Here is a 16,414-nt window from a genome sequence, read left to right on the forward strand (position 1 = left end):
ACTATAAAAACAAATCCAAAACAATTAACAAAATGGCAATAAGCACATACATGTTGATAATTACCTTAAATGTAAATCCTTCAACCAAAAGACATAGACTGCCTGAATGTATACAAAAACAAGACCTGTATGTACGCTATCTATAAGAGACAACTTAAGGTCTAGGAACACATACAGCCTGAAAGTGAGGGGATGAAAAAAGGTATTCCATGCAAATGGAAATCAAAAGAAAATTGGAGTAGCAAAGGGATCAAGCCAAAAAGAAGATATAAGAATTGTATATATATATACACCCAACATAGGAGCACCTCAATATATATGGCAAATTTAAGAGTCATAAAAGAAGTTGACAGTAACACAGTAATAATGGGGGATTTAAACACCCCACTTTCATCAATGGACAGATCATCCAGATAGAACATCAAGAAGGAAACACAGGCCTTAAGTAATACATTAGACCAGATGGACTTAATTGACATTTATAGAGCATCCCATCCAAAAACAGCAGAATACACATTCTTCTCAAGTGCACATGGAACATTCTCCAGTATTGATAACATGTTGGGCCACAAAGTGAGCCTTGGTAAATTTAGGAAAATTGAAATCGTATCATGTATCTTTTCCAACCACAATGCTATGAGACTAGATATCAGTTACAGGAAAAAAAAAAAAAAAACTAAAAAATACAAACACATGGAAGCTAAATAATATGCTACTAAATATCCAAGGGATCACTGAAGAAATCAAAGAGGAAATTTAAAAAATACCTAGAAACAAATGAAAATGAAAGCAGGACAATCCAAAACCTATGGGACAAAAGCAGTGCTAAGAGAAAAGTTCATAGCAATACAATCTTGACTCAGGAAACAAGAAAAAAATCTCAAATAAACAACCTAACCATACACCAAAAGCAACTACAGAAAGAAGAAGAAACAAAACCAATAGTTATTAGAAGCAAAGAAATCAAAGGTCAGAGCAGAAATAAATCAAATAGAGATGAAGGAAACAATAGAAAAGATCAATGAAACTAAAAGCTGGTTCTGTGAAAAGATAAAAAAAATTGATAAAGCTTTAACGAGACTCATCAAGAAAAAGAGGGAGAGGACTATAATCATTAATGTTATAAATGAAAAAGGAGAACTTACAATGGATACCACATAAATACAAAGCATCGTAAGAATACTACAAGCAACTATATGTCAATAAAATGGACAAACTGGAAGAAATGGGCAAATTCTTAGACAGGTACAATCCCCCAAGACTGAACCAAGAAGAAATAAACAATATGAACAGATCAATCACAACTACTGAAATTGAGACTGTGATTAAATAACTCCAAACCAAAGAACTCCAGGACCAGATTGTTCCACAGGTGAATTCTATCAAATATTTAGAGAAGAGTTAACACCTATCCTTCTGAAACTATTCCAGAAAATTGCAGAGGAAGGAATACTCCCAAACTCATTCTGTGAGACCACCATCACCCTGATACAAAAACCAGACAAAGATACCACAGAAAAGAAAATTACATGCCAATAACACTGATGAACACAGACACAAAAATCCTCAACAAAATACTAGCAAACCAAAGCCAACAATACATTAAAAGGATCATACACCATGGTCAATGGAGTTTATCTCAGGTATTCAAGAATTTTTCAATATATGCAAGTCAATCAATGTGAGAGACCACATTAACAAACTGAGGAATAAGAACCATGTGATCATCTCAATATATTCAGAAAAATATTTTGATAAAATTCAATATACATTTATCATACAAACTCTCCAGAAAGTAAGCATAGAGGAAAGTTCAAAATAATGCAGGCCATATACGACAAACCTACAGCTAACATCATAGTCAACAATGAAAAGCTGCAAGCATTTTCTCCAAGATCAGGAAGAAGAGAAGTATGTGCACTCCCACCACTTTTTTTTTTTTTTTTTTTTTTTTGCGATATGCAGGCCTCTCACCACTGTGGCCTCTCCTGTTGCGGAGCACAGGCTCAGCGGCCATGGCTCATGGGCCCAGCCGCCCCACAGCATGTGGGATCCTCCCAGACCGGGGCAATAACCCGCGCCCCCTGCATCAGCAGGCGGATCCCCAACCACTGCACCACCAGGGAAGCCCCTCACCACCACTTTTATTCAACATAGTTTTGGAAGGTCTAGCCATGGTAATCAGAGAAGAAAAAGAAGTAAAAGAAATCCAAATTGGGAAAGAAGAAGTAAAACTCTCACTGTTTGCAGATGACATGATACTATACATAGAAATTCCTAAAGATGATACCAGAAAACTCCTAGAGCTCATCAATGAATTTGGTAAAGTTGTAGGACACAAATTAATACACAGAAATCTTTTGCATTTCTATACCCTAAAAATGACAGATCAGAAAGAGAAATTTAAAAAAAATTCCATTTACCATCACATCAATAAAATAAAATACCTAGGAATAAACACACTTAAGGAGGCAAAAGACCTGGCCTCTGAAAATTTTAAGATGATGATGATGAAAGAAATCAAAGATGACACAAACAGATGGAAAGTTATACCATGTTGTTGGATTGAAAAAAAATTAGTATTGTCAAAATGACTGTACTAAGGCAATCTACAGATTCAATACAATCCCTATCAAATTACCAATGGCAGTTTTCACAAAACTAGAACAAAAATCTTAAAATTTGTATGGAGACACAAAAGACCATGAGTAGCCAAAGCAAGCTTGAGAAAGAAAAACTGAGCTGGAAGAATCAGGCTCCCTGACTTCAGACTATACTAAAAATCTACAGTCATCAAAATATTATGGTACTGACATAAATGCAGAAATATACATCAATGGAGCAGGATAGAAAGCCCAGAAATAAACACACACACCTATGGTCAATTAATCTATGACAAAGAAGGCAAGATTATAAAACCGAGAAAAGACAGTCTCTTCAATAAATGGTGCTTGGAAAACTGGACAGTTACATGTAAAAAGTATGAAATTAGAACACTCTAACAAAATACATAAAAATAAACTCAAAGTGGATTAAAGTTCTAAATGTAAGACCTGATATTATAAAACTTTTAGAGGAAAACATAGGAAGACCCTTTGACATAAATTGCAGCAATAACTTTTATGATCCTTCCTCTGGAGTAATGGAAATAAAAACAAAAATAAACAAATGAGACCTAATTAAACCCAAAAGTTTGCACAACAAATCAAAACTACAATGAGGTATCACCTCACACCAACCAGAATGGCCATGATCAAAAAGTCAACAAACACTAAATGCTGAAGAGGGTATGGAGAAAAGTGAATCCTCCTACACTGTTGGTGGGAATGTAAATTGATATAGCCACTATGGAGTTTCCTTAAGAAACTAAAAATAGAGCTACCAGATGATCAAGCTTTCCCACTCCTGTGCACATATCCATAAAAAAACATGGTTCAAAGGGATACATGCACTCGATGTTCATTGCAGTGCTGTTTACAATAGCCAAGACATGGAAGGAACCTAAATGTCCATCAAAAAATGAATGGATAAAGATGTGGTACATATATATGCAATGGACTATTACTCAGCTATTAAAAAGAATGAAGTAATGTCATTTGCAGAAACATTGATGGACCTGGAGATTATCATCCTAAGTGAAGTAAGTCATGCAAAGAAAGACGAATATCATATGATATCACTTATATGTTGAATCTAAATTAAAATGATATAAATGAACTTATTTACAAAAGAGAAACAGACACATAGACTTAGAGAACTTAGACAACTTATGGTTACCAGGGGAAAGGTGGAGAGAAGGGATAGACTGGGAGTTTGGAATTGACATGTACACACTGCTATATTGAAAACAGGTAACGCACAAAGACATACAGCATAGCACAGGGAACTGTACTCAGTACTTTGTAATAACATAAATGGGAGAAGAATTTGAAAAAGAATAGATACGTGTACATGTATAACTGAATCACTTTGCTGTACACCTGAAACTAACACAACATTTTTAATCAACTGTACTCCAATTTTAAATTAAAAATTTAAAAGACATACTGGTACAAAGATAATCATAAAACTAAAGAGAAATAGATATCAATTTCAAATTTATGAACTAAGGCCACACAGCTATAAAACAAACATTTGTAAAGAAAAATATCAATAGATTTTAACATTGCTAATATTAAAAAATTAATCTACATATGAAAAGAATAAAAATAAGGTAGAAAGTAATAAATTTTTTGAAGGGCTAAACTTTAATGGTATACAAATCATCAATATTTTTGAGACTCACATAAGAATGAAAAGCTAAACAACCAATGGATCACTTAAGATATCAAAGAGGAAATGAAAAAATACCTAGAGACAAATGAAAATGAAAGTATGACAACCCAAAACCTATGGGATATGGCAAAAGTGGTTCCAAGAGGGAAGTCTACAGCAATAGAAACTTACCTCAGGAAATAAGAAAAATCTCAAATAAACAGCCTAACTTTACATCTAAAGCAACTAGAGAAAGAAGAACAAATACAATTCAAAGTTAATAGAAGGAAAGAAATCATAAAGATCAGAGAAGAAATAAATGAAATAGACACTAAAAAAGCAATAGAAAAGATAAATAAAACTAAAAGCTTGTTCTTTTAAAAGATAAAAAAATTGATAAACCTTTAGCCAGATTCATCAAGAAAAGAAAGTAGACCTCCAAATCAATAAAATCAAAAATGAAAAAAGTTACAACTGACACCACAGAAATACAAAGGATCATAAGAGACTACTATGAGCAATTATACAGCAATGGACATCCTAAAAGAAATGGACAAATTCTTAGAAATGTACAATATCCCATGACAGAACTGGGAATAAATAGAAAATATGAGCAAACCAATCATAAAGAATGAAACTGAATCTGTAATTTAAAAACTCCCAACAAACAAATGTCCAAGACCAGATGGTTTCATAGGTGAATTCTACCAAATATTTAGAGAAGAGTTAACACTATCCATATGAAACTATTCAAAAAACGGCAATAAAAGGAACATTTCCAAACTCATTCTATGAGGCCACCATCACCCTGATACCAAAACCAGACAAAGAAAGAAAATTACATGCCAATAACACTGATGAACATAGATGCAAAAATCCTCAACAAAATACTAGCAAACCAAAGCCAACAATACATGAAAACGATCATACACCATGGTCAATGGGATTTATCCCAGGAATTCAAGAATTTTTCAATATATGTAACTCAATCAATGTGAGAGACCACATTAAAAAACTGAAGAATATAAACCATCTGATCATATCAATAAATGCAGAAAAGGCTTTTGTTAAAATTCAACATCCATGGGCTTCCTTGGTGGCACAGTGGTTGAGAGTCCACCTGCCGATGCAGGGGACACAGGTTCGTGCCCCAGTCTGGGAAGATCCCACATGCCGCAGGGCAGCTGGGCCCATGAGCCATGGCCACTGAGCCTGCATGTCCGGAGCCTGTGCTCCACAAGAGGAGAGGCCACAACAGTGAGAGACCCATATACTGCAAAAAAAAAAAAAAAAAATCAACATTCATTTATGATACAAACCCTCCAGAAAGTGGGCATAGAGGGAACTTACCTGAACATAACAAAGGTCACATATGAGAAACTCACAGCTAACATCATAGTCAATGGTGAAGAGCTGAAAGCATTTCCTCTAAGATCAGGAACAAGACAAGGACATGTACTCCCACCACTTTTATTCAACATAGTTTTGGAAAGCATAGCCATGACAATCAGAGAGGAAAAAGAAATAAAGGGAATCCAAACTGGAAAAGAAGAAGTAAAAATTGTCACTGTTTGCAGATGACATAATACTATACATAGAAAATCCTAATGATGCTAACAGAAAACTAGTAGAGCTCATCAATGAATTTGGTAATGTTACAGGATGAAAAGTTAATAAACAGAAATCTATTACATTTCTAAACACCAACAATAAAATACCAGAAAGAGAAATTAAGGAAACTATCCCATTTACCATTGCATCCAAAGAAATAAAATACCTAGAAATAAACCTACCTACCTAAGGAGGCAAAATACCTGTACTCCAAAAACTAGAAGACACTGATGAAAAAATTTAAAGACCACACAAACAGATGGAAACATATACCATGTTCTTGGATTCAAAGAATAAATATTGTTAAAATAATCATACTACCCAAGGCAATCTACAGATTCAGTGCAACCCTTATCAATTTCCCAATAATATTTTTCACAAAACTGGAATAAAAGTTTTAAAAATTTGTATGGAAAGACAAAAGATTGTGAATAGCCAAAACAATCTTAAGAAAGAAGGATGGAGCTGGAGGAATCATGCTCCCTGACTTCAGGCTATACTACGAAGCTACAGTCATCAAACCAGTTTGGAACTTGCACAAAAAGACAAAGATAGATCAGTGCAACAGAATAGAAAGGCCATAAATCAACTCATGTACTTATGGTCAATTAATCTACCACAAAGGAGGCAAGACTATGCAATGGAGAAAAGACAGTCTCTCGAATAAATAGTTCTGGGAAAATTGGACAGCTACATGTAAAAGAATGAAATTAGAACATTCTCTAACACCTTATACAAAAATAAACTCAAAATGGATTAAAGACCTAAATGTAATACCTGATACTATAAAATTCCTAGAGGAAAACATAAGCAAAACACTCTTTGACATAAATTGCAGCATTATTTTTTTTGATCAGTCTCCTAGAGTAATGGAAACAAAAGCAAAAATAAATGAATGGTAACTAATTAAACTTAAAAGTGGTTTCACAGCAAAGGAAACCATAAACAAAACAAAGACAACCTAAAGAATGGGAGAAAATATTTGCAAATGATATGACCAACAAAGGCTTAATTTCCAAAATATACAAACAGCTTATACAGCTCAATATCAAAAAAAAACCCCAAACAACCCAGTTAAAAATGAGCAGAAGACCTAAAAACACATTTCTCCAAAGAAAGCAGGCAGATGGCCAACAGGCACATGAAAAGATGTTCAACATCACTAAGTATTAGAGAAATACAAATCAAAACTACCATGAGGTACCACCTTACACCAATCTGAATGACCATCATCAAAAAGTTTGTAAATAATAAGTGCTGGAGAGGGTGTGGAGAATTGGGAACCTTCCCACACTGTTGCTAGGAACGTATATTGGTGCAGCCACTATGGGAAACATTATGGAGTTTCCTTCAAAAACTAAAAATAGAGTCACCATATGCTCCAGCTATCCCACTCCTGGGCATATACCCAGCAAAGATGAAAACTCTAATTTGAAAAGATACATGCACCCTAATGTTCATAGCAGCACTATTTACAATAGCCAAGACATGGAAGCAACCTAAATGTCCATCCACAGATGAATGGATGAAGATGATGTTATAAATATCTATATATACACATACATACACACACACACAATGGAATATTATTCAGCCACAAGAAAAGAATAAAGTAATGTCATTTATAGGAACATGGATGGACATAGAGGTTTTTATACTAAGTGAAGTAAGTTAGACAAAGACAAATATCATGTGATATCACTTACATGTGGAATCTAAAAATATGATACAAATGAACTTATTGACAAAACAGAAGTAGTCTCATGGATATAGAAAATAAACTTATGGTTACCAAAGGTGAAAGGGGGGAGGGATGAATTGGGAATTTGGTATTAACAGATACACATTACTATATGTAAAATAGATAAACAAGAACCTACAGTATAGTATAGGGAACTATATTCAATAGTTTGTAATAACCTATAATGGAATAGAATCTGAAAAGAATATATATATATATATATATATATATATGTTTATAATTACATTGCACATAATTTGAATTCCAGGAAAGGGAAGAATAAGTATTTGAGAAAAATGGCCAAAATTATATAAAATTGATGAACATGGTAACCATATAAATCCAGAAAATTTAATGAATTCCAAGTAGAACATAATACATACACAAACACAGACACCCACACACAGAAACACATACTCTCTCACAGTCCAAAATACATTTCAAGACTAAATTACCAAAAGAGAATGATGAAAGTGTTCTTGACTAAATAGTCAAGCCAGAAGACAACAGGACAACATATTTAAAGTTATGAAAGAGTAAAAAAAGAAAACAAAATAAACCTCTGTCAAACCAGGCTACATATATTAGAGCTATAGCAGTTTCTATAATTTATTGAATTAAGTTGGTATTATTCTGAAGAAAATTGTGTAAGTTATGATACATATTGTAATCTGTAGAGCAACCAAGAAAAAATAATAATGATTTAAAAAAACAGAAGAATTGAGTAGGTACACCACAATATATCTATTTAACATAAAAGTACGCACAGGTGAGGAACAAAATCAGCATCAGTCATATAGGAAACTAATCACAAAATGGCAGAAATAAATTCTATAATATTAATAATTTTAGTTATAAATGGATTAACATCCCAATGAAAAGGCAGGGATTTTCTGACTAATAATTAAAAAAAAAATACTAACCAACCTCCCAACATCCAACTATATGCTTTAGAGTCAAAGACAAAAATAGTTTGAAAGAAAGGAGGTAGAAAAGATAAAGCATTCAAAAGAGTAGCAAAGAGAGCTAAAATGGCTATGCTATTATTAGATAAAATGAACTTTAAGACAAAATATGTTATTAGATACACAGAGACATATTTTATAATAAAAGGATCGATATATCAAAAAGAAATAACCGTTATAATCATGTACATATGTAACAACAGAGCCCCAAATTTTATATGAAATACATACTAAAATAACCAAAGGGAAAATAGGTAATTCAAAAAATAGTAGTTGGAGACATCAATACCTCACTCTTAATAATGGATAGAACAATTTGTCAGAAAATAAGCAAGGATACAGAATACTGGCACAACATAATTATCCCACTTCACCTAACTTATATCCATAGAATACTCCTTCAAACAATAGAAGAATCAACATTCTTTCTAAGGTCACATAGAATATTCTCCAGGATAAAACATATGCTCTGCCATAAAACAAGTATTTGTAAATTCAAAAGGATGGAAATCATACAAAATTTGTTTTCTAATCAAAACAGAATTCAATCAGAAATTGTTGGCACTACAAAATTAGGAAAATGCACACACACATTTTGAGGGAAAATAAGAGACACTTCTAAGTAAACCACGGGTCAAGGAAGAAATAATAAGGAAGGAATATAGAAAAAAATTAAAGGATAATGAAAACACAGCATATCAACATTTATGAAATGCAGGTAAAACAGTACTTAGAGGGAAACTTTAACTTTCAGCACTTTTTAAAATATAGGAAAGATCTAAATTCACTAACCAAAAGTTCCATCTTAGGGATCTACCCAAAGGATACATAAGGAAATAACAAAGCTTGTAATAGAGATTATCATACTAAGTGAAAGAAGTCAGACAGAGAAAGAAAAATATCATATGGTATCACTTATATGTGGAATCTAAAAAAAATGATACAAATGAATTTATTTGCAAAACAGAAATAGACTCACAGACATAGAAAACAAAATTATGGTTACCAAAGGGGAGGGGGGAGGGATAAATTAGAAGTTTGGGATTAACTTATACACACTACTGTATATAAAATAGATAAACAACAATGACCTAATATACAGTACAGGGAACTATATTCAATATCTTATAATGACCTATAATGGAAAAGAATCTGAAAAATTATATGTATATGTATAACTGTATCACTTTGCTGTGCAGCTGAAACACTGAAAATCAACTATACTTCAATTAAAAAAAATTGTAATAGAAATCAATTAAATAAATGGAAAAATCAATAAAACCAAAAGTTATTTTTCTGAAAAATATTGACCTGTAAATAAACCTAAAAAGGAAAAAGAGAGAGAGGATTAAAATTAACAAATTAAAGAACTGAAAATTGGATATCATTATAATCACTACAGAGATTAAAAATATTTTAATCTCTGTAGTGATTATCGAATGAAAGGTTGGTATACATCCAAAAATAAATTAATAAAAAACTTAATAGAATAAAATACAAAAAATGCCCTCCCTTCACCACTCCAAAAACTGTTAGAATAGCTAAAATCCATGTCACAACCAAATGCTGGTGAGTATGGGGAGCAATAGAAACTCTCATTCACGGCTAGTGAGAATGCAAAATTGTATACTGCCACTATGGAAGATAATTTAGTGGTTTCTTACAAAATTAACATATTCTTACTGTAAGAAGAAGCAATCTTACTCCTTGGCATTTAACCAAAGAGTGAAAACTTATGTCCATATGAAAACCTGCACACAGATGACTATAGCATTTTTATTGATGATTTCTAAAAGTTGGAAGCAACCAAGATGTCCTTCATTAGGTAAATGGATAAATAAATGGTGGTACATCTGCACAATGGAATATTATTCAGCACTTTAAAAAACGCTATCAAGTCATGAAAAAAAAATGGGGGAATCTTAAATACATATTATTAAATGAAAGAAGCCAGTCTGAAAAATCAACATACCATATGATTCCAACCAGATGACATTCTAGAAAAGGGAAAACTATGGAGACAATAAAATCCAGGGGTTAGAGGTTAAGGAGGGCTGAATAGGTGGAGCCCAAGAATTTGTAGAGCAGTGAAACTACTCTGTATGACACTATAATGGTGGGTGCATGTCATTATACATTTGCTCAAACCCATAGAATGTACAACACCAAGAGTGAACCATAATGTAAACAAAGGATTCTGGGTGGTAATGATGTGTCAATGTAGGCTCATCAATTGTAACAAATGTATTACTCTGGCGGAGAATGTTGATATTAAGGGAGGTTATGCATGTGTGTGTGGGGGGGTGGGGGGTAATGTGAAATCTCTGTACCTTCCAATCAATTTTGCTGTACACCTAAAACTACTCTTAAGAAATGCTCTCAACAATGTAGTTATTCAGATGATGTTTTTCAACCTTGCAGTGGACATCTATGAAGATTCTACAGGTAACATCATACTTAAAAGTAAAGACTGAATGCTTGTCCCCTAAGGTGAGGAGCTATTCAAGTGATGCTTGTCACTCCTCTTCGACATTGTACAGAAGGCTACAGCCAAAGGAATTGGTAGTAAGAAAGGGGAGTGAAGGTAAAGGGAAAAGAAAGAAAGAATTTAAAGGCATCCATATTGGGAAGAAAGAAGTAAAAATGCCATTGTTTACAGACAACTTGACCCTAGATGAAGCAAATCCTAAGGTATTCTGTACTAGAACTACTAAACAAATTCAGCAATATTACCACATAGAAGATTAATATATAGGATTTGTTTTTATATAATAGCAATAAAATCTAAAAATGAATTTAAGAAATTAATTCCAGTCATAACAGTATCACAAAGAATAATATACTTAAGAATAACTTTAACCAAAGAAGTATAAGACTCATATGCTAAAAACTATAAAATATTACTAACAGAACTTAAAATCTTAATAAGTGGAGACATATTCCATGTTCATGGATTAGAAAACTCAATACTGTTAAGATGAAATTCTCCCCAGTTTGATCTACATGTTCAATGAAATCCCTATCAACATATCAGCAGGTTTTTTTCAGACTTACACTTCCTGATTTCAAAACTTACTATAAAGTGTAAAACTACAGTAATCAATACTGTGTGGTACTGGTATAACAACAGACATATAGATACATGGAACAGAATTGAGAGTCCAGAAATATATCCTCAGAACATAACAGATTTTGGACAAAGGTATGAATAACATGAATGGAAAAATGGTATTATTTTAAACAAATACATTTAATAATTGTATACATGCATACAAAAACATACATACATAAAAATTCATTTAAGATTTAATATAGACCTAAGTGGGAAAGGTATAACTATGAAAATTTTGGAAGAAAACATAGAAGAAAATCTTAAACTTGAATTATGCAAAAAGTTCTTACATAATGATATAATGCAAGATATGATGCCAAAAGCATATTACAATTAGAAAAAAAAATCTTCCTCATCCCAATAAATAAAATTATTGAATCTGCCTATTTTTTATATCATGCTTAAAAAAATTACTTAGATGTTCCCTATAAGACAGTGATTAAGCTATGCATTTCCACTCTCTTCACTTCTATTCAACATTTTGTGGAATTCCTTGCCATTGCAATAAGACAAAAACAACAAAAAAGTGTATATAGATTGGAAAGAAAGAATATGTTTTAATTCACAGGTCATATAATTATGTGTAAAGAAAAATCCAAAAAGACTTCAAGAAAACTCCATCAACTAATATTTTAAATTAGCATGATCACAGGATACAAGGCCAATTTACCAAAATTAATTAAATCTATAAATTAGCAATAGATGCTTGGAATATGAAGTTCTAAAAATAATAATGTTTAATATTTAAAGATAAATTGAACAAAATATGTTTAAGAGCTGAATACTAAAACTACAACATTCAGGTTGAAATTACAGAGGATCCAAATAAATAGAGATGGGTAACTTTCAAAGAATAGAAAACTCAATATGACTAAGATATCAATTTTTTACAGTAGATTTGTTAATTCAATATATTCCCAATCAAATTTCATCAGGGACATATAATAGATAACTGACTCAAAAATATTTATGGAAATGTAAGTAGCCTATAATAGCTGAAACAAAATTGATATAGAAGAAAAAGATGTAAGATTTCGCTATCTGATTTCAAGGCTTACTTTAAGAACACATAAAAATCAATGAAATAATAAGAGTTTAAAATCAAACCCATGCATATATGATAGATTGACTTTGACAAAGTTACTGATGTAATACAGTGGGGAATAAAATTAATTTCAACAAATGGCTCTGAAACAACTATAGTTTTTTTTTGTTTGTTTTTTGTTTTTTGGGGTTTTTTGCGGTACGCGGGCCTCTCACTGTTGTGGCCTCTCCCGTTGTGGAGCACAGGCTCCGGAGGCACAGGCTCAGCGGCCACGGCTCACGGACCTAGCTACTCCACGGCATGTGGGATCTTCCTGGACTGGGGCAGGAACCCGTGTCCCCTGCATCGGCAGGCGAACTCTCAACAACTGCACCACCAGGGAAGCCCTATAGATTTTAATAGAGAGAAATACCTTGATCCTTAACAGGCTATGCCCAGAAATTAGCTAAATCTTGATAAAATATCTACATGTAATGGCTGAAACTCTAAAATACCGAGGAGAAAATCTTGGTAAACTTGGGTTGGGCATAATTTCCTTTGATGGAATACAAAAAGTATGAACAACAATAGAAAAGAAATAATTAATACATTAGACTTTTGGCCATTGAAAGTGATCATTAATAAGATGAAAATCCAAGTCCTGGAGAACAATATAACAACAATTATAAAAAACAGAAAACAGCAGATTATATATGTTCACATTAAAATGGAGAATAAGATTGATATTTTTATGAAAGTCATCATTTGCCATTTCATCAGAATAAGTATAATTATGATAAACATCGCCACCCTTTTCACAACAGTAGCAGTAGCGTAATACAGGTCCCTTTCTACGTTTTAATTCTTGTGTGTTTATTTTTACTGCCTGTTGTAATAGAGGGGATAGAATTGTGGAATCCAAGCTCTGGAATCTTACTGGTGAGAGTCAAGCAGGACATAGGATTTTAAAATTAGACGTAAATACACTACCATATGTAAAATAGATAGCTATTGGGAACCTGCTATATAGGGTGCTCAGCTCGGTGATCTGTAATGACCTAGATGGGTGGGATGGGAGGCATGGAAGTCCAAGAAGGAGAGGTTATATGTATACATATAGCTGATTCACTTTGTTATAAAGCAGAAACTAATACACCATCGTAAAGAAATTATACTCCAATAAAGATGTTTAAAAAAATGAATATAGGGTCTTCCCTGGTGGCGCAGTGGTTGAGAGTCTGCCTGCTGATGCAGGGGACACAGGTTCGTGCCCTGGTCCGGGAAGATCCCACATGCTGCGGAGCAGCTGGGCCCGTGAGCCATGACTGCTGAGCCTGCGCGTCCAGAGCCTGTGCTCTGCAACGGGAGAGGCCACAACAGTGAGAGGTCTGCGTACCGAAAAAAAAAAAAAATGAATGTAGGACATGTACTTTTTTGTCTGACAATTATCTTGTGGTCTCTAACAATGCACTATTTTAATATGAACATATTCTTTTCTTTCTTTCTACAGTCTCAATTATGTATTGGATAATTTTCTTCAATATAATTGTTACCTCCTATAAGATGAAAACATATATTCTGTAAGCAGTATCACTTTGTCATCCACTATACTTCTGTACTATACTCGTTAACCCAGAAATAAAGTGGCATTATATGTTTTTAAAAATGCAGTCTTAATGCTGCCTATGTTTACAAACACTGATCACCAACAACACAGTTCAGTCATTGATAAAGCACATTAATTCCAGGTACATTAGTGTATAAAGGCAGAAGACATATTTCCCACTGGGGTCAAATAGAAAAATGTCAATCATGAAAGGTTAGATGAACGCAATATCCAGAATATTTAGAAAGATATCCACATGCTATGACCTTTCACCTAAGATGATAATGTTGTGTGGTATGTGAAAGCAAACCTAACCTCTGGAATTTTTTAAGTCTTTTCAAATACTTAATAATAAAGTCACAGTAGTATATTGTATAATATCTGTGAATTTGTAAAGAAAGGAACATACAAAATAACTATTCACAGGTCTGTCATTTTCTAAGTGCATCAGCCTTACACAATCTTCAATATTGAATCTTCTTCATCTTATGAGTGAGGTTCAATGACCAGACCTGAAAGTTCCATTGGGATAGTAAAGGATTAATGGTCTTGTAGTGCTTGTTTGCTGACATACGCTGCTGATTACTGTGCAAATCCTACCTTTTTCATTAATGGTAGAGAAGGGAAGAGCGCTCTTTTCAACTTCTATTACAACTTATTTTCTGCTGTAAAAATGGTCTAGTCAATTCCTAGTAGAAAATAATTACAAGATTTGTAGTCACTTGATCCTGTTTAAAGATTGCCAAGGCTGAATAAATCAAAATGTTTAAGGATAGTAATATGTCCATAGTTGAAGAATACAGTTTACAAAGTTTTCAAAACAAAAAGGTTAATTCAAAGAAGACCTTCTTATTGACAACCAGGAATGTTCAGTATTGCTTAGTTAGAAGTTTGTCACTGAAAGTTTCAAAACAAAACTTTGAGGGCTTCCCTGGTGGTGCAGTGGTTGAGAGTCCGCCTGCCAATGCAGGGGACATGGTTTGTGCCCCAGTCCGGGAAGATCCCACATGCCGCAGAGCAGCTGGGCCCGTGAGCCATGGCCGCTGAGCCTGCGCGTCCGGAGCCTGTGCTCCACAACAGGAGAGGCCACAACAGTGAGAGGCCCGCGTACCGCAAAAAAAAAAAAAAAAAACTTTGAGACACACTAGGACATCAGGTAAATTTTACTCGTCACATGCCCAAGTAGTCTCAGGACATAATTAGGAGCTTCCAGTTGGATGTCATTACAGGTAGGGAAATCAAGTGGGAAATGGGTTGCTGACCTACCTACATGCTTAAGAGAAAAACAAATGTCAACAATATGTTGCTCCAAAGTGAGTGTGGCCCTATGGACCTCTCAACTTGCAGTTGGTATCAGAAGTCTTAGGCAGACTTGGTAGTCTGGCAAAATGAAAACTAAGAGTTTGTATAAACCTGGATAATATCTTAGGTGGAAGAGATATTTATTTGATGGTTCTATATATGATTTGACATTCTGATTAGTCATGTCAAATAACTGGTTTACATTTCCTAATCACTGTGTACTATTTGACATGAACACCATCACTTTCATCAACCTGTGTAATGGTCAATGTTATGTATCAACTTACGTAAGCTATAATCTCCAGTTATTCAATCAAAAACTAATCTAGATTTTGCTGTGAAGGTGTTCTGTTGATGTGACTAAACTTTACAGTCGACTGACTTTAAAGGAGATTATTCCAGGTATTCTGGATGGGTCTGATTCAATTAGTTTAAGAGCCTTAAAAAGCAGAGCTGAAGCTTCCCTGCAGAAGAAGAAATTCCCCCTGTGGATAGTAGCTCCAGCTTATGACTGAGAGTCCCAGTCTGTGATTGCTGATGTGGCCTACAGAGTTTGGACATACCTTGCTTCTCTCACATTTGCATATATCAATCCCATGCAATGATTCTCTTAACATGTATCCCTATGATTTTGTTTCTCTCATCGATCTCTGATTCAACTTGGAAAACAATAATTTTATTTTAAGCAAAAGTTCATATGTATTATTTGAAATTATCCCCTGTCTCTAATAGCAAAACTTCATTTTAATAAAATTAATTCACTTACATGTTTAACAAAGTTTGGTAGAGTTATAAATAT

Source organism: Monodon monoceros, unplaced genomic scaffold (genome assembly GCF_005190385.1).
Source record: "Monodon monoceros isolate NGI ecotype Baffin Bay Population unplaced genomic scaffold, NGI_Narwhal_1 Super_Scaffold_11, whole genome shotgun sequence".
Lineage (NCBI taxonomy): Eukaryota > Metazoa > Chordata > Mammalia > Artiodactyla > Monodontidae > Monodon > Monodon monoceros.